The sequence below is a fragment of the Theropithecus gelada genome, chromosome 6 (genome assembly GCF_003255815.1).
Source record: "Theropithecus gelada isolate Dixy chromosome 6, Tgel_1.0, whole genome shotgun sequence".
Taxonomy (NCBI): Eukaryota; Metazoa; Chordata; class Mammalia; order Primates; family Cercopithecidae; genus Theropithecus; species Theropithecus gelada.
The window spans coordinates 57,697,294-57,712,507 of NC_037673.1; the positions used below are offsets into that span (position 1 = coordinate 57,697,294).

General features: G+C 42.3%; 1 pseudogene; it reads right to left on the minus strand.

Annotated features, from left to right (window-relative positions):
• Positions 1-13,762: 13,762 nt before the first annotated feature.
• Positions 13,763-14,975, minus strand: LOC112627008 (annotated as a pseudogene).
• Between the last annotated feature and the right edge of the window lie 239 nt (positions 14,976-15,214).

Below are 15,214 nucleotides of genomic sequence, written 5' to 3' on the forward strand. Positions count from 1 at the left end.
TCCTCCAAGGAACACAACTCCTCACCAGCAAGGGAACAAAACTGGATGGAGAATGAGTTTGATGAGTTGACAGAAGTAGGCTTCAAAACGTTGGTAATAACAAACTTCTCCGAGCTAAAGGAGCATGTTCTAATCCATTGCAAGGAAGCTAAAAACCTTGAAAAAAGGTTAGATGAATTGCCAACTAGAATAACCAGTGTAGAGAACAGCTTAAATGAGCTGATGGAGTGGAAAACCACAGTACGAGAACTTCATGAAGCATACACAAGCTTCAATAGCCAATTTGATCAAGCGGAAAAAAAGATATCAGTGATTGAAGATCAAATTAATGAAATAAAGTGAGAAAACAAGATTAGAGAAAAAAGAGTGAAAAGAAGTAAGCAAAGCCTCCAAGAAATACGGGACTATGTGAAAAGACCAAATCTATGTTTGATTGGTGTACCTAAAAGTGATGGGGAGAATGCAATCAAGGTAGAAGACACTTCTCAGGATATTATCCAGGAGAACTTCCCCAACCTAACAAGACAGGTCAACATTCAAATTCAGGAAATACAGAGAACACCACAAAGACCCTCCACAAGGAGAGCAACCCTGAGACACATAATTGTCAGATTCACCAAGGCTGAAATGGAGGAACAAATGTTAAGGGCAGCCAGAAAGAAAGGTCGGGTTACCCACAAAGGAAAACCCATCAAACTAACAGCAGATCTCTTAGCAGAAACCCTACAAGCCAGAACAGAGTGGGGGTCAATATTCAACACTCTTAAAGAAAAGAATTTTCAACTAAGAACTTCATATGCAGCCAAACTAAGCTTCATAAGTGAAGGAGAAATAAAATCCTTTACAGACAAGCAAATGCTGAGAGATTTTGTCACCACCAGGCCTGCCTTACAAGAGCTTCTGAAGGAAACACTAAACACGGAAAGAAACAACCAGTACCATCCACTGCAAAAACATGCCAAATTGTAAAGACCGTCAACACTATGAAAAAACTGCATCAATTAACAGGTAAAATAACCAGCTAGCATCATAATGACGGGATCAAATTCACATATAACAATATTAACCTTAAATGTAAATGGGTTAAAGGCCCCAATTAAAAGACACAGACTGGCAAATTGGATAGAGTCAAGACCCACTGGTGTGCTGTATTCAGGAGACCCACCTCACGTGCAAAGACACACATAGGCTCAAAATAAAGGGATGCAGGAAGTTCTACCAAGCAAATGGAAAGAAAAAACAAAACAAAACAAAACAGGGGTTACAATCCTGGTCTCTGATAAAACAGACTTTAAACCAACAAAGATCAAAAGAGACAAAGAAGGTCATTACATAATGGTAAAGGAATCAATGCAACAAGAAGAGCTAACTATCCTAAATATATATGCATGCAATACAGCAGCACCCAGATTCATAAAGCAAGTTCTTAGAGACCTACAAAGAGACTTAGACTCCCACACAATAATAATGGGAAACTTTAACATCCCACTATTAATATTAGACAGATCAACAAGACAGAAAATTAACAAGGATATCCAGGACTTGAACTTAGCTCTGGACAAAGCCGACCTAATAGAATATACAGAACTCTCCACCCCAAATTAAGAGCATATACATTCTTCCCAGCACCACATCACACTTATTCTAAAACTGACCACATAATTGGAAGTAAAACACTGCTCAGCATATGTAAAAGAACAGAGATAACAACAAACTGTCACTCAGACCACAGTGCCATCAAATCAGAACTCAGGATTTAAAAACTCACTCAAAACCATACAACTACATGGAAACTGAACAACCTGCTCCTGAATGACTACTGGCTAAATAACAAAATGAAACCAGAAATAAAGATGTTCTTTGAAACCAATGAGAACAAAGACACAATGTACCAGAATCTCTGGGACACAGCAAAAGCAATGTGCAGAGGGAAATTTATAGCACCAATTGCCCATAAGAGAAAGCAGGAGAGAAAACAAGTTCAAAGATCAGAGCAGAACTGAAGGAGACAGAGACATAAAAAACCCTTCAAAAAAAAAAAAAAAAATCAATGAATCCCAGAGCTGTTTTTTTGAAAAGATCAACAGAATAGATAGACTGCTAGCCAGGCAAATAAAGAAGGAAAGAGAGAAGAATCAAACAGACACAATAAAAAGTGATAAAGGGGATATCACTACTGATCCCGCAGAAATACAAACTACCATCAGAGAATACTATAAACACCTCTATGCAAATAAACTAGAAAATCTAGAAGAAATGGATAAATTTCTGGACATATATACCCTCCCAAAAATCAACCAGGAAGAAGTTGAATCTCTGAATAGACCAACAACAGGTTCTGAAATTGAGGCAATAATTAACACCCTACCAAGCAAAAAAAGTCCAGGACCAGACGGATTCATAGCTGAATTCTACCAGAGGTACAAGGAGGAGCTGGTACCATTCCTTCTGAAACTATTCCAATCAATAGAAAAAGAGGGAATCCTTCCTAACTCATTTTTTGAGGCCAGCATCATCCTGATACCAAAGCCTGGCAGAGACACAACCAAAAACGAGAATTTTAGACCAATATCCCTGATGAAAATCAATGCAAAAATCCTGAATAAAATACTGGCAAATCGAATCCAGCAGCACATCCAAAAGCTTATCCACCACGATCAAATCAGCTTCATCCCTGCGATGCAAGGTTGGTTCAACATACGCAAATCAATAAATGTAATCCATCACATAAACAGAACCAAAGGCAAAAACCACATGATTATCTCAATAGATGCAGAAAAGGCCTTTGACAAAATTCAACAGTCTTTCATGCTAAAAACTCTCAATAAACTAGGGGTTGATGGGATGTATCTCAAAATAATAAAAGCTATTTATGACAAACCCACAGCCAATATCATACTGAATGGGCAAAATCTGGAAGCATTCTTTTTGAAAACCAGCACAAGATAAGGATGACCTCTCTCACCACTCCTATTCAAGATAGTATTGGAAGTTCTGCCCAGGGCACTAGGCAAGAGAAAGCAATAAAGCATATTCAGATTGGAAGAGAGGAAGTCAAATTGTCTCTATTTGCAGATGACATGATTGTATATTTTGAAAATCCCATCTCTCAGCCCAAAATCTCCTTAAGCTGATAAGCAACTTCAGCAAAGTCTCAGGATACAAAACCAATGTGCAAAAATCACAAGCATTCCTATACACCAATAACAGACAAACAGAGAGCCAAATCATGAGCAAACTCCCATTCACAATTGCTACTAAGAGAATAAAATACCTAGGAATCCAACTTACAAGGGATGTGAAGGACCTCTTCAAGGACAACTACAAACCACTGCTCAACAAAATAAAAGAGGACACAAACAAATAGAAGAGCATTCCATGCTCATGGAGAGGAAGAATCAATATTGTGAAAATGGCCTTACTGCCCAAAGTAATTTATACATTCAATGCTATCCCCATCAAGCTACCATGACTTTCTTCATAGAATTGGAAAAAACTATTTTAACCTTCATATGGAACGAAAATAGAGCCCGCATAGCCAATGCAATCCTGGGCAAGAAGAACAAAGCTGGAGGCATCACGCTACCTGACTTCAAACTACACTACAAGGCTACAGTAACCAAAAGAGCATGGTACAGGTACCGAAATAGATATATAGACCAACGGAACAGAATGGAAGCCTCAGAAATAACACTACACATCTACCACAACCTGATCTTTGACAACCCTGATATACACAAGCAATAAGGAAAAGATTCTCTATTTAATAAATGGTGTTGGGAAAACTGGCTAGCCATATGCAGAAAACTGTGCCCCTTCCTTACACCTTATACAAAAATCAACTCAAGATGGATCAAAGACTTAAATGTAAGACCAAGGACCATAAAAATTTTAGAAGAAAACCGAGGCAATACCATTCAGGATATACGCACGGGCAAAGACTTCATGTCTAAAACACCAAAAGCAATGCAACAAAAGCCAAAATTGACAAATGGGATCTAATTAAACTAAAGAGCTTTTGCACAGCAAAATAAACTATCATCAGATGGTTTATTTTGAATGGGAAAAACCTATAGAGTGGGAGAAAATTTTTGCAATCTATCCATCTGACAAAGTGCTAATATCCAGAATCTACAAAGCACTTAAACAAATTCTCAAGAAACAAACAAACAACCCCCTCAAAACATAGGCAAAGGATATGAACAGACACTTCTCAAAAGAAGACATTTGTGCAGCCAACAGATATATGAAAAAATGCTCATCATCACTGGTCATTAGAGAAATGCAAATCAAAACCACAATGAGATACCATCTCACGCCAGTTAGAAAGGCGATGATTGAAAAGTCAGGAAATGACTGGGTGTGGTGGCTCATACCTGTAATCCCAGCACTTTGGGAGGCCGAGGCGGGCAGATCATGAGGTCAAGAGATTGAGACCATCCTGGCCAAGATGGTGAAACCCTGTCTCTACTAAAAATACAAAAATTACCTGGGTGTGGTGTTGCATGCCTATAGTCCCAGTCACTCGGGAAGCTGAGGCAGGAGAATCACTTGAACCAGGGAGGTGGAGGTTGCAGTGAGCTGAGATCATGCCACTGCACTCCAGCCAGGTGACAGAGTGAGACTTTGTTTCAAAAAAAAAAAAAAAAAAAAAAAGTCAGGAAGCAACAGATGCTGGAGAGATTGTGGAAAAATAGGAACATTTTTACACTGTTGGTGGGAGTGTAAATTAGTTCAACCATTGTGGAAGACAGTGTGGTGATTCCTTAAGGATCTAGAATTAGAAATACCATTTGACCCAGCCATCCCATTACTGGGCATATACTCAAAGGATTATAAATCATTCTATGATAAAGACACACATACATGTATGTTTATTGTGGCACTTTTCACAATAGCAAAGACTTGGAACCAACCCAAATGTCCATCAGTGATAGACTGGATTAAGAAAATGTGGCACATATACACTATGGAATACTATGCAGCCATTACAAAAAGATGAGGTCTTGTCCTTTGCAGGGACATGGATAAAGCTGGAAACCATCACTCTCAGCAAACTATCACAATGACAGAAAACCAAACGCTGCATATTCTCACTCATAAGTGGGAGTTGAAGAATGAGAACACTTGGACACAGAGAGGGGAACATCACACACTGGGGCCTGTGGTGGTTGGGGGATAGGAGAGGGATAACATTAGGAGAAATACCTAATGTTGGTGACGGGTTGATGGTGCAGCAAGCCACCATGGCATTTGTATACTTATGTAACAAAACTGCATATTGCACACATGTAACCCAGAACTTAAAGTATAATTAAAAAATAATAAAACCAAAAATAAATAAACAAATAAAAGAAAGTCCCATGTGCTGTTGAATAGAATGTATGTTCTGTGGTTGCTGGATGGAATGTTCTGTATATATCTGTTAAGTCCATTTGTTCTAGGGTATAGTTTAAATCCGTTTTTCTTTGTTGGCTTTCTGTCTTGATGAACTGTCTAGTGCTGTCAGTGGAGTATTGAAGTCCTGCACTACTACTGCGTTGCTTTCTATCTCGTTTCTTAGGTCCATTAGTAACTGTTTTATAAATTTGAGAGCTCTAGTGTCAGGTGCATATATGTTTAGGATTGTGATATTTTTGTGTTGGATAAGTCATTTGTCATTATATAATGCCCCTCTTTGTCTTTTTTAACTACTGTTGCTTTAAAGTTTGTTTTGTCTGATATAAGAATACCTACTCCTGCTCGCTTTTGGTGTCCATTTGCATGAAATGTCTTTTTCCACCACTTTACCTTAAGTTTATGTGAGTCCTTATGTGTTAGGTAAGTCTTTTGAAGGCAGCAGATGGTTGGGGGGTGAATTCTTATACTTTCTGCAGTTCTGTATCTTTTAAATGGAGCATTTAGGCCATTTGCATTCAATGTTAGTATTGAGATGTGAGTTACCATTCCATTCATTGTGCTATTTGTTGTCTGTATACCTTAATTTTTCGTTTTTAAATTGTATTTTTTTATATGTCTTGTGAGATTTATGCTTTAAAGAAGTTCTGTTTTGATGTATTTCCAGGGTTCATTTCAAGATTTAGAGCTCCTTTTAGTAGTTCTTGTAGTGGTGGTTTGGTAGTTGTGAATTATCTCAGCATTTGTTTATCTGAAAAAGACGGTATATTTCCTTCATATATGAAGCTTAGCTTCACTGGATACAAAATTCTTGGCTGATAATTGTTTTGTTTGAGGAGGCTGATGATAGGGCCCCAATCCCTTCTAGCTGGTAGGATTTCTGCTGAGAAATCTGCTGTTAATCTGATAGGTTTTCCTTTATGGGTTACCTGGTGCTTTTGTCTCACAATTCTTAAGATTCTCTCCTTTGTCTTAACTTTAGACAACCTGATGACAATGTGCCTAGGCAGTGATCTTTTTGTGATGAATTTCCCAGGCATTCTTTGTGCTTCTTGTATTTGGATGTCTAGGTCTCTAGCAAGGCTGGGTAAGTTTTCCTCGATTATTCCCCCAAATATGTTTTCCAAGATTTTAGATTTCTCTTCTTTCTCGGGAATGTTGATTATTCTTAGGTTCAGTTGTTTAACATAATCCCAGACTTCTTGGAGGATTTGTTCATATTTTCTTATTCTTTTTTCTTTGTCTTTGTTGGATTGAGTTAATTTGAAGACCTTGTCTTCGAGTTCTGAATTTCTTTCTACTATTTGTTTGATTCTGTTGCTGAGACACTCCAGAGCATTTTGCATTTCTGTGTGTCCAATGTTTCCTGAAGTTTTGATTTTTTTTTTGTGCTATTTCATTGAATATTTCTCCCTTCACTTCTCATATCATTTAAAAAATTTCCTTACATTGGGCTTCACCTTTGTCTGGTGACTCCCTGATTAGCTTAAAGACTAACCTCCTGAATTTTTTTTTCAGGTAAATCAGGGATTTGATTTCTTCCTGGTTTGGATCCATTGCCGATGAACTAGTGTGATTTTGGGGGGTACTAAAGAATCTTGTTTTGTCATATTACCGGAGTTGGCTTTCTGGTTCCTTCTCATTTGGGTAGGCTCTGTCAGAGGAAAGGTCTAGGGATGAAGGCTGTTGTTCAGATTCTTTTGCCCCACTATTCCCTCAATGTAGTACTCTCCTCCTTTTCCTATGGATGTGCTTCCTGAGAGCCAAGGTGTAGTGATTTTTATCTCTCTTCTGGATCCAGCCATTCAACAAGTCTACCAGGCTCTGGGCTGGTACTGGATTGTCTGCACAGAGTCCTGTGATGTGGACCATCAGTGGGTCTCTCAGTTGTAGATACCAGAACAGTATTTGGGGTGTCTCCTGGGTCCTGCAGGAACAATCCACTTCCTTCAGAGGGTCTGTGGGTCCTCTTGGGTTTCCTGATTTATTCCTGTAGTCATTCTGGAGCAAAAATTCACTATGTGAATTCACTATGTGAATTTTTCGGATCATGTGGTTCCTCCACATGTTGTTCTGTCCATCCAAGTCAAAGCTGCAATCTAGTCCTGCCACCTATCTGCCACAATCCCTAATGTTGAATGGATTTTAAAATGTAGTATTTACGGCCAGGTGCGGTGGCTCCTGTGTGTAATCCCAGAACTCTGGGAGGCTGAGGTGGGTGGATCAACTGAGGTCAGGAGTTCGAAACCAGGCTGGCCAACATGGTGAAACCCCATCTCTACTAAAAATAAAAAAATTAGCCGGGTACAGTGTCAAGCACCTGTAGTACCAGCTACTCAGGAGGCTGAGGCAGGAGAATTGCTTGAACCCAGGAGGTGGAGGTTGCAGTGAGCCGAGATCATGCCACTGTACTCCAGCCTGGGTGACAGAGTGAGACTCCATCTCAAAAAAAAAAAAAAAAGAAAAGAAAAAAAAAGTAGTATTTATATACAGTACTGTTTGGCCTTAAAACACACACACACACACACACAGAGGAAATTCTAGGCCAGGCAGAGTGGTTCACACCTGTAATGCTCTGGGAGGCTGAGGCAGGAGATCTTGTGAGGCCAAGAGTTCAAGACCAGCCTTGGCAGTACAGCAAGACCTCGTCTCTACCCTCTACTCTTTAAACACCTAAACCACACGTTTCTGCCTTATTTTGAAAACAGTTTGTTAATTGTAAAACAAGAAAAAGAGAGACTGTGAAGGATTGATATGTTATTTAATCATCAACTAACTACAGGGAAAAGATTGAAATGTAGCTCTCATGATAGTGAAGAATCCCACCTATTTATCTACTTTTAAACCATGATAATACTCTGTTCCACTTTCTTATTTCATGTATCACAGTAAAAGTTATTTATCTATACAGCTAAGTTCTTTTTCCATATTAGCTCATATTGTCTTTGATTGTAAGTGAGTGCCCATGTTTGCTACCTAGCTCTTTTCAGCCATAAAAACATATCCTGGGGAGTCAGAGCAAGATAGCTAAACAGAAGTCCTCGTCCTCCCAACAGGAACACCAAATTTAACAACTATCTACACAAAAAAGCACCTTCATAAGAACCAAAAATCAGATGAATGGTCACAGTGCTGGTGCTGAAGAGGGTAGAAAAGACAGTCTTGAATCACCAACACCACCCCTCCACCATTCCCCAGCAGCAGCCATGTGGTGCAGATAATCTGTGCACTTTAGGGAGGGAGAACACAGTGATTGTGAAACTTTGCATTGGAACTCAGTGCTGTCAACCTTAGGCAGAACTCAGCCAATGTCCACAGCAGGCGCATTCGGACCAACCCTAGCTAGAGGGGAACCACCCATGCCAACAGTCAGAACATGAGTTTCAGCAAGCCTCGCCACTGCAGGTTAAAGTGCTCTAGGGAACTAAATAAACTTGAAGTCTAGGCCACAAGGATTGCAACTCCCAGGCAAGTCTGAGTGCTGTGCTAGGTGAGCTCAAAGCCAATGGACTTGGAGAGCATGCAACCTAGTAAGACACTAGCCAGGGCAGTTAAGGAAGAGCTTGCACCACCCCTCTCACAAACCCAGGCACTGTAGCTTACCACTCTTAAAGATGATTTTGTCTTGCAAATTGGATACCAGCTCAGCTATATTACAATAGGGCACCAGGCAGAGTTGAGAGGCCCCCATTCCAGGCCTTAGCTCCCAGATGACATGTCTAGACACACCCTGGGCCAGAAGAGAAACTGCTGCCTTGAAGGAAAAAACCCAGTCCTGGCAGGATTCATGACCTGCTGATGGAAGGCTGTGCCCTGAATAATCAGCAGAGTAACCAGGTAGTACACTCCATGGGTCTTGGACGAGACTCACATGTGTTAGCGTCATGTATGATCCATCATATTCCCAGCTGTGATGGTCATAGGGAGAAACTCCTTCTGATTAAGAAAAGGAGATGGAAAAATAAAGGGGACTTTGTCTTGCAGCTTAGATACTAGCTTGGCCACCCTGGGGTAGAGCACCAAGCAGGCCTGTGGGGCCCCTGATGCCAGGCCTTGGCTCTTGTACAGCATTTCTGGACCTACCCTGGACCAGAGAGGAAGTCATTGCCCTGAAGGATGAGTCCCAGGCCTGGCAGCATTCACCACAAGCTAACTGAAGAGTCCTTGGGCCTTAAGTGAACATTGCTGGCACCCTGGCAGTACTCCCTGTGGATCTGTGGTGGTGGGGGCACAGGGAGAGATACCTCTGCTTATGGAAAGGGGAGGGAAGAGTGGGAAGGACTTTGTCTTGTGGTTTCGGTACCAGCTTAGCCACAGTAGAATAGAGCAGTAGGTTGAGTTCAAAGGTTTCTGACTCTAGGCCCTGGCTTTTAGACAGCATCTCTGGACCTGCTTGGGACCCAGGGGAACTGGCTGCCCTGAAGGGAAGGACACAAGCCTGGATGGCTTCACCCCTTCTGACTGTAGAGCCCTAGAGGCCTGAGCAAACATAGGAAGTAGCCAGGTAGTAGTCACAGTGGGCCTTGTGCAAGACCTAGGGCTGTGTTGCTTTCAGGTATGGCCCAGTGCAGTCCCAATCATAGTGGCCACAGGGGTCCATGTGTCACCCCTTTCCCAGCTACATACAGCTCAGCACAGAGAAAGAGACTCCACTTGTTTGGGAGAAAGTAAGAGAAGAGAACAAGAGTCTCTGCTTGGTAATTCAGAAAATTCTTCCAGATCTTATCCAAGATCACCAAGGTAGTACCTCTATGAGTCTGCAAGAACCACAGATGCAGTGGCCGAAAACTTAGATCACAACACCCAAGTCCTTTCAAATACTTGGAAAGCCTTCCCAAAAAGGATGAGTACAAACAAACCCAGTCTGTGAAGACTACAAGAAATACTGAACTCTTCAATGCTCAGACACTGACAAACATCCACAAACATCAAAACCATCCAGGAAAACATCCCCTCACCAAATAAACTGAATAATACACTGGAGACCAATCCTGGAGAGATAGAGACATGTGACGTTTAGACAGATAATTCAAAATACCTCTTTGAGGAAACTCAAAGAAATTCAAGGTCACACAAAAGGAATTCATAATCCTATCAGATAAATCTAACAAAGAGATTGAAATCATTTAAAAGAATCAGGCAGAAATACTGGAGTTGAAAAATATAATTGACACACTGAAGAATGCATCAGAGTCTCTTAATAGCAGAACTGATCAAGCAGAAAAAAAGATTTACTGACTTTGACAACAAGCTGTTTGAAAAACACATTCACAGAAGACAGAAGAAAAAAGAATAGAAATGAATAAAGCACACCTACAAGATATACACAATAGCCTCAACAGGACAAATTTAAGAGTTATTGGCCTTAAAGAGGAGGTAGAGAGAGAGAGGAGTAGAAAATTTAGTCAAAGGAATAATAACAGAGAACTTCCCAAACCTAGAGAAAGATATTGATATTCAAGTACAAAAATATTTAACCCAAAGAAGACTACCTCAAGGCATTTAATAATCAAATTCCCAAAGGTCAAGGATAAAGAAAGGACCCAAAAGCAACAAAAGAAAATAAACAAATAACATACAATGGAGCTGCAAAATGTCTGGTAGCAGACTCCTCAGGAGAAATCTTATAGGCCAGGAGAGAGTGGCATGACATATTTAAAGGGCTGAAGGAAAAAAAATCTTTTATCCTAGAATAGTATATCCAGCAAAAATATCCTTCATGCATGAAGGAGATACAAAGACTTTCCTAGAAAAACAAAAGCCACGCGATTTCACCAATACCAGACCTGTCCTACAATAAATGCTAAAGGGAGTTTATCAGTCTTCAAGAAAAGGATGTTAATGAGCAACAATAAGTCACCTGAAGGCATGAAACTCACTAGTAATAATAACTACACAGAAAAACACAGAATATTATAATGCTGTAATTGTGATATGTAAAGTACTCATATCTTAAATAGAAAGATGAAAAGATGAACCAATTAAAAATAATAATTACAATAACTTCTAAAGATATACACAGTATAATAAGATATAAATGGAAACAACAAAACATTAAAAAGTGGGGAAATGAAGTGAAGTGTAGAGTTTTTATTAGTTTTCTTTTTGCTTGTTACTTTGTTTGCTTATGCAATCAGTGCTATCATTGGTTTAAAATAATGGGTTATGGCTGGGTGCGGTGGCTCACGCCTGTGATCCCAGCACTTTGGGAGGCCAAGGCAGGTGCATCACCTTAGGTCAGGAGTTCGAGACCATCCTGGCCAACATGATGAAACCCCGTCTCTATTAAAAATACAAAAATTAAGCCCGGGTGAAGTGGTTCCTGCCTGTAATCCCAGCACTTTGGGAGGCTGAGGCAGGTGGATCATGAGGTCAGGAGTCCAAGACCAGCCTGGCCAATATGGTGAAACCCTGTCCCTACTAAAACTACAAAAATTAGCCAGATGCAGTGACAGGTGCCTATAATCCCAGCTACTCTGGAGGCTGAGGCAGGAGAATCACTTGAACCTGGGCAACAGAGGTTGCGCTACTGCACTCCATCCTGGGCAACAGAGTGAGACTTTGTCTCAAACAAACAAACAAAAAAAAAAAAACAACAAAAATTAGCTGGCTGTGGTGGCAGGCACCTGTAATCCCAGCTACTCGGGAGGCTGAGGCAGGAGAATCGCTTGAATCCAGGAAGCAGAGGTTGTAGTGAGCCAAGATCGCGCCATTGTACTCCAGCCTGTGGGAGAAGAGCAAGACTTTGTCTCAAAAAAAAAAAAAAAAAAAAAGGATTATAAGATAGTATTTGCAAGCCACATGATAGCCTCAAATATAAAAATATACAACAGATGCAAAAAAAATAAAAAATAAAAATAAATTAAGACATACCACCACAGAAAATAACATTCACTAATAGGAAGTCAGGAAGGAAGAGAAGACTACAAAACTATTAGAAAACAAATAACAAAATGACAGAAGAAAGTCCTTACTTATCAGTAATAACAATGAATGTAAACGGAGTAAACGTTCCAATTAAAAGACATAGGGTGGCTGAATAAATTTAAAAAAATATATCCAATGATCTGTTGCCCACAAGAAATACATTTTGTCTGTAATGACACACACAGACTGAAAACAAAGTGATGAGAAAAGATAATCCATGCAAAGGGAAACCAAAAAAGGGCAGGAGTAGCTATACTTATATCAGACAAAATAGATTTCAAGACAGAATCTATAAGAAGATACAAGGAAAGTCATTATAGAATGATAAAGGGGTCAATTCAGCAAAAGGATATCACAATTGTAAATATATGTGCACTCAACACTGGAGCACCCAGCTGTATGAAGCTAATATTATGAGAGCTAAAGAAAGAGATAGACCCCAATACAATATTAGCTGGAGACTTCAACACCCCACTTTCAGGATTGGACAGATCTTCCAAACAAAAGATAATTAAGATGTGTTGGACTTAATCTGCCCTATGGAACAAAGGGACCTAATAGATATTTACAGAACATTTCATCCAACAGCTGCAAAATACACATTCTTTTCTTCATCACATGGATTGTTCTCCAAGAATAGGCCATAGTTATATTACAAAACAAATCTTAAAACATTCGGGAAAACAAATAACATCAATCATCTTCTCTGACCACAAACAACTCACCATTCACCCCGCCCCTCCCATCCCAATCAGTACTTCTCCTGGTCCTGCACTCTTGAAGCCGAAACACTGGGCTCGCCTTTCACATCTTCCTCAAGCTCAGGCCAGGGTGTTTCTTTCCTTTTCTCACCTGCAATTACCTGTTGGGCACACTCTTCTCCCTCATTTTCTGTCTAGCAAACATCCCCTTATTGTTCATGAGGCAGCTGTTATTACCTCCCCTTTCAAGTCTCTGCTTAAGTCCTACCCACAGCCCAGATAGAACTATTTCTCCTTTCTGCCCCTACATTGTACAGGCTAAAAACTTCTTCCTTCTCCCTTCGCCTTCCCTTCTCCTCCCTTCTCTTCCCTTCCCCTTTCCTTCCCCTTCCCTTCCCCTTCCCTTCCCCTTCCCTTCTCCTTCCCTTCCCTTCTTCCCTTCCTTCTTTTCTTCCTTTCTTTCTTCTTTCCTTTTCTTTCTGCAGAGCTAGCTGAGGTTTTATTTTGGACCCCCTCCCCTCCCCCCCAAAAAAGCAACTGAATTGTTTTGTAGCTGGAGGCACGGGCAAGGGGGATCCCCAGGCAGTAAACTCCCCTGGGGGTGGGCTGAGGGCTAGGGCTGAGCCTCAGGTGGGTGGGTCTCCCATTCTTTGTGCTCCTCTGCACAGCTGTCGCCCTCGAGTGCTCCAGGGCAGCCGCAGGAGGGGCAGGCTGGGAGGGGCTGCCGCCTCAGCTGTTCACTTGGGCAGGACATCAGAGGACTCGGACACTAGCTTCCCATCGCCGGTGTCGCTCTTCTCTACAATCATGGCCCTAATGGAGCTGGTGTGGCTGAAGGCGCTGGAGCCCAGGCCTTAGCTGAGGCCGGGGCTTGTGAGGCCGCCATAGGTCGAGCTCAGACCACCTGCATAGCCGCTGGTGGTCTTCGTATGGATACGCATGTTTTGAATCCCAGACGCCAGCCGGCTCTCATCGCCCTCCAGCAGCTTCCTGTAGGTGGTGATCTCGATGTCCAGGGCCAGCTTGACGTTCATCAGCTCCTGGTACTCACGCAGCTGCCGTGCCATGTCCTGCTTGGTCCGCTGCAGGGCGGCCTCCAGCTCAGACAGCTTGGCCTTGGCATCCTTAAGGGCCAGCTCCCCAGGCTGCTCGGCATCTGTGATGGCGGCCTCCAGGGAAGCCCGCTGGCCTTCCAGGCCCTCAGTCTCAGCCTGAAGCCAGCTTATGTTCCAGTTCATCTGGGAGATCTCAGTCTGCGTTCACTGCAGGTCATCCCCCTGCTTCCCAGCCAGCGTCTGGAGCTCCTCATACTTGATCTGGTACATGCTCTCAGCCTCAGCCCAGCTGCGGTTGCCTATCTCCTCGTACTGCGCCTTGACCTCAGCGATGACGCTGTCCATGTCCAGGGAGCGGCTGTTGTCCGTGGACAGCACCACAGACGTGTCTGAGATCTGGGACTGCAGCTCCCGGATCTCCTCTTCATACAGCTGCCTGAGAAAGTTGATCTCCTCAGTCAGCCCTTGCAGGTGAGACTCCAGCTCCACCCTGTGCATGTAAGCTTCATCCACATCCTTCTTGATGAGGACAAATTCATTCTCCATCTTTGCACCCTTATTGATCTCATCCTCATACTTGTTCGTGAAGTCCTCCAGCGGCCCCTGCATGTTGCCATGCTCCGCCTCCAGCTTCATCTTCTCCTGGCCCAGCCTCCAGCTGCCACCTAAAGTTGTTGATGTAGCTCTGGAACATGTTGTCCATGTTGCTCCCAGCCTTCTTCTGCTGCCGCAGGAGGCTCCACTTGGTCTCCAGTATCTTTTTCTCCGTACCTTGTCTATGAAGGAGGCAAACTTGTTGTTGAGGGTCTTGACCTGGTCCTTCTCCTGGGTGCCGACTCCTGGATGTTGGAGTCCCTCTCCAGGTAAGGGGGCTCAGCAGGCTCTGCTTGACCATGACGGTGGTGATGCCTTCCATGCCACTGGCCCCACTATGGCCTCTGCCCAGGCTGCCCTGGAAGCCACTGCTGCCCACTTGGGAGAGGCTCCAGGAGCTGATGCGGGCACTGGGCCCACAAGGTGGACCTCTGGGTCATCCTGGTGGACATGGTGGAGGCAGGAGTGGAGGCAGGTGGGCTGAACCAGGCAGAGATTCCAGAAGGAGAGGAGAAGCTGCTTCTTGGTATTTACTTATTT